At 33.1% G+C, this 9,895-nt stretch overlaps 1 protein-coding gene across 10 annotated transcripts in view; it reads right to left on the bottom strand.

Annotated features, from left to right (window-relative positions):
- Window positions 1-9,895, bottom strand: part of LOC115210389 (bone morphogenetic protein 1) — a 2,987,986-nt gene that overhangs the window by 2,698,757 nt on the left and 279,334 nt on the right. The window lies entirely within an intron of this gene.

The raw sequence follows: 9,895 nt of genomic DNA, 5'->3' as shown, positions 1-9,895 counted from the left end.
TCTTTGGAATTTTTCGTTTTAATTAGAATCTCACGAATCTTTCATTGAAACCTGTATGCAAACAAACTATATCTGAAACGATATATATGACCTAAAGGAGAACAGCACCAAACTGGAGCTTCTTTCTTTCACTTCATCATCTCTGAATCGACATATTACATTTTCTATCAGAGATTATTGCAATCTGAATATCCTATTTACAAGTGTCACCTTCCAGCGATTGATGATGCAATTTCCATACTGTTGTATAAGATATATATATATATATATATATATATATATATATAGTTAAATGATTGCACTAGTCATATACAATACGTACAAACATGCACGATACCGAATAAAAGACAAGCCATTTGATTCAGAGATCATATTTTTGTATCCCAAATTATTTGTTTATCTATAGAAATATGCGGTACTTTTAAAAATTTTCACGCTATAGAAAGTTTTAGGGAATATGAAAGTATACAAATTTGAGCACGTTTCAGTATATAAGTCAGTAAAAGTTATCTGGAACATCTACATATCCTTATAAAATAAATACTGACCAAATAATGTATATAATAGGCATAATTATAGAATTCTGTTGCATGAAATGACCGGCGTTGTTTGCGTAAATATTAACCGGTCACCTGCTTTCAGGTTGACATTTGTAATTAATCTTCGTTATACAAGATGAAAGATTGTTCATGTTCAAGTGCAAGCTTCCAAATTTATTGACACGAAATATTACATGATGATTTTGAAGACGCTATGATGTCTGTAAATATTTTGCTATCAGGATCAGACATAAGGAATATACGTTAGCTATTTAGCAACAATGTAATAGAATCAAAATCAAACGGTAGAATACAATGTATACGAAATTTGATTTTATGTATTTTCTGAAACATGAAACATTTTCCTATAAACTTATAATAAAACAGTGTGTATGTAGACAAATTCATAGCAACCGATGTGTGAAAATAGTATTTGTGTATCTCAAGTTAAATTTGTATTCTAAATTATAAATAAAAATTGTTTTCATGACATCTTGGACAACAATTCTGATTAGAAAAGAAACACATAGAGAACATTAGATTCCATTTAGTTCTCCGACTGCGCAAGGAAATAAATGGCAGTCAAGTCTCCTTTAAATCGTGTCCCATCATTAAAATATGGACACACTCAAGACTGCTGTGTACGCTAGTTGGCAACAACAAAAAAAATGGCATCTTCATGGTTTAAATGTATAACATATCTATCTGATTAGTGTTGCCAAGCGGCTGAACATCACTACCGACAACAAAAACAATAACAATATATCTGCACATATTAATCCAGAACGATGATGCGCATCATAGAGTACGTTTCATTCCATTTAGGCATCCATTTTAATCTTTAAACGATGGGAAAAGCAAAAAATATCTTTTTTTTTTCGCTCTAAATAAATAAAAAAAAATGATAACTTAGGCCTTGCACAATAAAATTTACTATCCATTCGTTGTGAGTATAACTTCATTTGAGATATCTGTGCAATCTAGATTATAATTATCCTCTTCCTCCTCCTCCTCCTCATCATCATCATCATCTACCTCATCTGATAGTAAAGGAAACCAAAACAAAAACCCTTTATCTCTGTATAAATCTTTCATTTGCGACTTGATTTCTCTGTGATAAGAGCCACTTATATTTATGCACATTTGACAAAGTATACGCTCTATGAAAATTTTTTGAATCAGTATTTGATACTGCCTGCTGTTCTCTAATGAAACAACAAGTGATGATGTCCGCGTTTTGGGGGTTAAAACGATAATTTGTAATATCTATTAAACGGCAATGTAGAAGGGAGAGCTAAATGAATAAGTATAGCACCATTGTAAATACTCTTCAATTATTCGCGGCTCCTTTCTTTTCAGAGATCAAACTTGGCGCAGGAAATTTTGCATTTCAACTCATGGAGGTACAATAGATACGACTTGTTTATTATTGGAAGCTGGCAATAGATGTATCAATAATACCAAAGTAACTGTACAGTATTAGACACCATGTAATATACTTCCTTGCAAAATTTCATATTTGACCTTATGACAAGAAATCAATATACAAAATGGGATCATAAATATTTAACTGAAAACCAAAACACTTCATCACTTTTTATATAGTTTTTGTGACTGTTTAAACGCAATTGTAATCACACATATACGGATTTACACACCATGTGCATTCATATAAATACACATGAAATCACAACTACTTATACACGTCCACATCTTTTGGTATAGTCTCATCTTATGTCGAATTATACATTACCACAGAAAACGTATCACATAACGCCATTATATTAATACTCTACGAATCTACTAATTTGTTATACGTTGAAGGTGGTTGAATATATTAAATGTTCTGAACTAATTTAAAATTGAAACGACAGCTTAAACATTTAGAAATGTATAAATATCGAAGTATAGCTTATATGTTGCCATTCGATATATTAGAAACAGTAGCCAAATCTATCTAAAATAATGCAAAAATATGTAATGTGAGTATTTTGCATAAGGTAGTCCTAAAATAGCAATCTTTGAGCAAATAATAGCTAAACCTTTTTCGAATTTAAACAAGGGCTGAAACAACAACAACACTAAAAACTTACAAGATTTAAATGTTCAGTTATCAGCACAAACATAATAGCCAACAACCATAAAGATTTCTATACACAGAAGACATATATTTATTTTCATTGTGGGCAACTGGCAACATTCGGGTCACATGCAGCTCTTCATAACTTTTTTGTTTGGCTCGCATAATGTCGTGAATATGTAAAAAACTTTTCTCTCTAAAATATGCAGATAATTTATTCTTTTATTGAATTATTATATGAAAGCTTGCCTTGAATTTACTTAAAGAACACTTTTGTGATTTGCTTAATAAAATACACGTACTTTATATATTAGATTAAGCTGTATTACATATGATGTTTCTTAAAGTATAAATTTAATTGTGCGATCCAATTTATGATGAGTAATATCTCTTGTGGTACGCTGCTAGGAAGAAACATGGCTGTCCACGTTTGGAGTGCTACATATCAAAAGAAATAAAACTAAAGACTAATGCAAGCCAAAGACTTATACAGCGACCGAGACTTTCTTTCTCCAAACGTGTGTGTATTTGTCGGGACAAAAAATATTCAACAAATAAAGCGGTGGATGACAAGTTTGAGAATCTTCAGTTTCCTTCTTTAAACATTACATAACCAGAAGCAAAGCCAGTAATTATGGTGGCTTAATTTCGTCCTAAGAAATGTCATTCAAATGAAACTAATGGATTTTAATTCTGAACGGTTTGTATTGTAACTATCGCATATTCAATTAAAGTACAAATAATTATAGGTCGTCAAATCGTGAATGATAATTTACTCATTAGCAAGCAATTTAGGAAAAGATACGGGATTTAGTGAAGAAAATATGCAAAGCTGCATTTCAGTCATATTGCGTATTGTGTTTGTATTTCTCTTAATTTCTCGTATCCACCCCACACATATGTACATAATAACTTGATGGACATATAACAAGTCAGCCGATACCAAAAATCTCTAGTGAGGCTTCTTTATCAATGTACTTGAAGAGACCCAGACTGATGGGTCGAAACATATGATGTACCTAATAAGAGTCTAATACGAAATCTATCTCCTACTATTAATTAATGCTGCTCAGCATTACACAATATTCACAAATTAATGCAAAATAAAATAGCTAAATTCACATGGTTTCATCTATGACTCATATGATGCAAAATGAAAAGAAAATATAAGAAAAGAACTTTGAGATTGAAATATAATATATAAAAGTATATAAAAAGGAAGTCTCTGATTTGATTAAAATTCTGGTTCTTCGAATTTGTATTCAAGTTTATTTACACAATAACGCAATGCTTAATGTATGCACCTTACATATTGCTTTGTTATACATTCATACATACATACATACATACATACATACATACATAGATACATACATAATACATACATACATGTGCATATATACAAGTATATGTGTGTACATATGTATGGAAATAAATGTAAGTATACATACACCCATACGTATAAAGACACGCACACATAGATATATACACACATTATTCATATACACACACATTATACACACATATTGTGCGTTATTGGATACTTGGAAACAAAGCTAAATAAATATAGGAATGAATTTATTGTGCTAATGTCACTGAAGCATCATCTGGGTTCAGAGTTACATCAACAAAATGTCAATGTGTGCTACTTTAAAAAAAATGCATATAAAACAAACGCCATCTAGCTTTTCAAAAACCAGGATCTTGAGAGGTTTCTTGAGAAGGTTATGGCCGGATTAGACCTCAGAACGCAAATAGCAAGGAGAAATAGTAAGTATCAATGTTCTTATTTTCATCAACTCAGTATCTCGTAGTACCACATTTTTTTATTGGTCCCGTAATGATGAAATGCATAACTGAACTCAGTGGAATGTAATTTTAGGAATAGGCACTACGAGGCATTCTGGTCGTAGCTCCAACGACTTAAAATGATTTCGTCACCTTACCAGAATTTATATACACAACCATTATTTCAAATAAACAGTGTGAAACATGTAAGCTTAATCGCGCGGGCGACTATTCGCAGCAATACTGAGTGTTCACCCTCAGTTTTCCGGCAGCGAGACATTTTGGACGGTAATTGTTAGTTAGTCATTACCAACTGGAAATTTACAGATTTACTTCATTTTTGATGAGAAGATTGGCAAAGGAGTGTGCTAGTCAGAGTAGAACAAGTATCACAGATGGCTTCATTAAAAAGAAACAAACAAAAAAGCAGAATATAAGGGGTTTTTCATTTTTCTAACAGACTAATACCTATTTCTTTACTACCCACAAGGGGCTAAACACACAGGGGACAAACAGGGACAGACACGCGGATTAAGTCGATTACATCGACCCCAGTGCGTAACTGGTACTTATTTAATTGACCCCGAAAGGATGAAAGGCAAAGTCGACCTCGGCGGAATTTGAACTCAGAACGAAACGGCAGACGAAATACCGCCAAGCATTTCGCCCAGCGTGCTAACGATTCTGCCAGCTCACCGCCTTCTAACAGACTAATACCTCATTCACAAATGAATATCGACAAAAGTGATCCTCAATGTACACACATACGCACAAGCGCAAACACGCACAAATACACAAAATAACACACACATATATGCACATATATATGTGCATGTGTGTCTATGTATGTATAAATGTATGTACGCATGTAAGTATCTTAGTATGCGTGTTACTGTCGACTAAATTCTAATTAAAGTTGATTGTCAGCTTGAAGACATCGTAGAAGACACCCAAATGTAACTTCTGCGGTATCTGTTTTGAACGTGTTCCTCGTACAAAACCTTTAATCACATACATCGTTTCAATTTAATATCTGAAACGACTACTTCCTGGTTTCAAATTTTGGCTCAAGGTCAGTAAATTTCGAGAAGAGTAAGTCGATTACGTCGACCCAGTGCTCAAATGGTACTTATTTTATCGACCGGCGGAATTTGAACTCAGGGCGTACAGAAGGACGAAATGTTGCGAAGCATTGTGTCCGGCTTCATAACACTTCTGCTAGTTCGCTGCCTTAAGGTACTTAAGTATTGAAAAAAAACAAAGAATTTCAAAGTTATATGTAACGCATTGCTGAAGTTCATCTCATTGTGTGGAGCAAACTAAGTACCTACTCAAAGTGTGGCATTGAATTTCTATAAAATTAACATAGTAGTCGCAAATATGTTCCAGAATAGAGGTTTCGTTTCATTGAAGAAAAGCTAATTGAAAACAAAAAACGACAAATGAAAAAAAACCGATTTAATAATGGAAAATATCTTATCAACTAAGTGTTAAAATCTTAGAGAAAATGATAGGTTGATATATTTAAACATAAATCTATTTCATTACTGAGTAGGTATCCCTGACAAGTTTGCAAACGACTTGTAACAGGAAAGTAAATCAAGAAAGCTTACAGAAAAGCAAACATAATGAATTATTTCGTTTTGCTCTACGTATTCCGTCAAGAAACACGCTAACTATAGATGTTCACACTTAAGGTGACTACTCAAAATGTTTCTCTTATCAAACCCCGTTTAGGTTTGAAATATTTAACCCTTTAGTTTAAATTGATGTTTTATTTTAATATTTCGAAAACAATTTCGCAGAATATTTTTATAATTGACAAAACATTCGGGCAAGATTATATAAATAGAATTTTATTCTTGTATATGTTCATTATTATATAATATTTCTACTGAAAGCACACGTTCTCAAATTTGGGAGAAAGGATTAAGTCGATAACATCGACCCCAGTGCGTAACTGGTACTTATTTAATCGACTTCGAATGGATGAAAGGCAAAGTCAATCTCAGCGGAATTTGAACTCAGAACGTAGCAGCTGACGAAAAGCCGTTAAGTATTTCGCCCGGGGTGCTAACGATTCTGCAGCTCACCGCCTTTATTTTTATATAATAATATAATTTTAATCTTTTATGTTTATTATTATATATTAACACTATATAATATTCTCAACATTTCAGTAAATCCAACCACATATTTTAAATATATACTGAGTATCAAATGAAAACTATCTTTTAACATAATGACATATGTAGTGACCTATTGCAATACCTAACTGTTTCAATAGACAATCAGACAAATAAATACATAATTAGTAAAACTTAAGAGGCAGTGAACTGGCACAATCGTCATGGCTTCAGTCTGGCATTATTTATCTAATGTCCCTTTACTTTCTAAAAGTCGACGTCGCGTTTCATCCTTTCGAGGTGGATAAAATAAAGTACCAGCCAAGTATTGGTGTCGAATTTTATTCCTCTAACGCAATTCCAGTGTGAATTGAATTATAAAAGAAGATAAAACATGTTCATATCCGACATTACTTTGTCGATTGTCATTGATCAATAAATTCGGCGGTAAAACCTCCTCTTGATGCATGAAAAAAATAAAATACTTCAGATTTTTCTTTATATGTATAGTTGTTTCTTAGTTATTACAGGAAATCATATTATCAATGTTCATCCGGCATTAACGATCTATCAGAAAATATGTTTATCATTTTTAACGTTCGACTATATGGAATGGTCAATGTTTTAGATAAAAACCGATGATTTTCAAATCAATTTAAAATAATATTTTCTTTCTTATGTGTCTAAAAATACTGCGTTGTTTACATCCAAGTTGACTAATATATCTTGGACCAAAGTAATTTTGACTGTGATATTTTCAACGTTTTCAGACATAATGTTTCTAATTTTAGTTCCTTTTTAAAACAGATATTTAGCTGCAATTGTCTAGCGGCCACCTACGGGTCCTACTTTGACCTGGGAAGGTTACATTTACGCACATATGGAATCATAGTTCTGCTGCATTTATTTCTGTGCAAATAATAAAATGCGAAGTATGCAACCAGTCTAAACTCAGAAGTTTAAAAGCTGTCTCAGTAACTAATCTTAACATATAACTTTCAAGTTTAGAGTTTTAAAATGCCAATACGTAATACAAAACATTTAGACTACCATTCATATTATAAGTCACACAGAACAATTTGAAACCTGCAAAGGACTAAGCACTACGCCAATTTTGTCTGTTTCTGATTTTAATTTGAGACTACAATTCACAACCGCTATTTAGTGTAACCTTCAAAGACTTTGAACATAAACTACTACTTATTTTGATTATTGTGTCTAACGGTGACTGAAGCAATGATTATCTCCAACGTGGAAAGGTTTTACAATGTATTATCGATTCTACAAATCTTTAGTGATCGAAAATTGATATTCTTTGTTGCACTAAATCGAATGGAAAAACAGTCAATAATGTCTCGAAAGTTATAGAATCCGACTAAAGTTTCGCAAGAAGTTTCACAAAATGGCAGTGCATAAGTATTGTATTAGCAACAAAACAAGTGCAACATATTAAACATGCGTTCAAATCATTAGCAAAGATTAAGTTTTCAGTTGCTATTCACAAAGCGTCATTCGATGAGAATTCAAACGCATCTCTGTGAAAATAGAAATTTAAAAGTTCGTTTTATTGACTGGAAACAGTAATCCAATATGCTTTCATAGTCACTTTTTATACAAACACATGGCCACACAATTTGAAAGGAGAAGATAATAGATTATATAAATCCCCAATATTGAATTGATACTCAGAAAGTCGAGGGACATTTCTGACGTCTCTATACCATCCGTGTCACTCTAACACACCGAGTTGCTTGGTTTTATATGAAGTTGCGCTAGTTTATGTTAGAACTGGAATATTTTATTCTATTGCATGATTCCGTACAAATTCTATTTATTTACGCGAACAAGTTAACATACGATATGTTGAGAAACTTACGTGCACACATATGTATTCATAAAAAAAGTATGAATACGCCACATATACATATCTGTAGACACAAACACGCACAAACACATATATCTCCATTTCTCAATACATACCCTTAGTAGAGAGTAGAACTATAACCTAGAACAATTACCAATCCCCAATATTTAACTTCTCTAACAATATGGATGAAAATATATCGCTCGAGGTGGTACAAATCCCATTTCCAATAATTTAATTTCATTCGAACAGGTTCACTTAAATCTATTGAGTAGAGTTAAGTATTGCCACGACACATTCTTATATACACACACACCATAACAATAACTTTCTACCATAATTTCTACACCTAATTTCAATAAAGTTACTTTTCAAAAAAGGTTATCAACTTAAGCGCATACAACATTCCAAGATAACACAGACTTATACAAAACATAGGTTTATTTTGCCCCGAGATTCATGAACATCTAAGCCCGGGGCGAAATTATGAGTAGGCTGTCAACATTTGATATAAAAGACACATCTGCTCACATTGCCCAGCCTATTAAGCTCTATATCAAATAATGTTTTAACCGCAGAAAACGTATTAGCATATTTTACAACTTATATATTACAATATATATACACATAAATGTGTGCTCATATATATATATATATATATATATATATATATATATAAAGAGAAAGAGAGAAGGAAGGAAATAGAGTGAAAGAAAGAGGGGGAACGATGTAAGAAAAGTTTAAATCGTATATACATATGTGTGTGTGTACATGTATGTGTGCTTGTGTTTGTCCCCCCAAGATCACTCGACAACCAATGCTGGTATGTTTACGTCCCCTTAACTTAGCGGTTCGGCAAAAGAGACCGATAGAATAAGTAAGAGGCTTACAATGAATAACTCCTGGGGTTGATTTGCTCGACAAAAGGCGGTGCTCCACTAAATTTTAGGTCATCCCGTAAATAATGCGGAATTTCAATTGCATGGAATAAAAGTCGGAGGGGGGCGGTATAGACTATCTGCATCATCTTGCTATAAAAGCAAGTAGTAATTTTACCTAACCTTATTCTCAATGCAAGTTTTGAAGCATGCAGTTCGATTTTAACAGCTATTTTTTCTAGGCCATAATGGAAATGACAAAGGAGCATATTCGGTATATTTTGCTTTGTGAGTTCAATAAAGGCAACAACACAACGGATGTGGGAGGAATAATTATGCAGTATATGGAGATCGTAAAATAAGTGTAAGCCAATGTCAACGGTGGTTCCAGAAATTCCGAGCCGGAAACTGCAGGTTATAGAAGACGAACCTCGCACTGGAAGATCTGCAGAGCGTGATGAGGACGCCCTGCAACCCCGGTGGAAGAAAATCCCATCGTAACTTTTGAGGAACTAGCAGAGAAGCTTGGATTTGGTCATTCCTCCGTTCATCGACACCTGCGTGCCATCGGAAAAGTCAGAAAATTGGGTCATTGGGCGCGTCACAAAATTTCCGAGTCT

Source organism: Octopus sinensis, linkage group LG4 (assembly GCF_006345805.1).
Source record: "Octopus sinensis linkage group LG4, ASM634580v1, whole genome shotgun sequence".
Taxonomy (NCBI): domain Eukaryota; kingdom Metazoa; phylum Mollusca; class Cephalopoda; order Octopoda; family Octopodidae; genus Octopus; species Octopus sinensis.
This window is presented reverse-complemented; position numbering and strand designations above follow the sequence as displayed.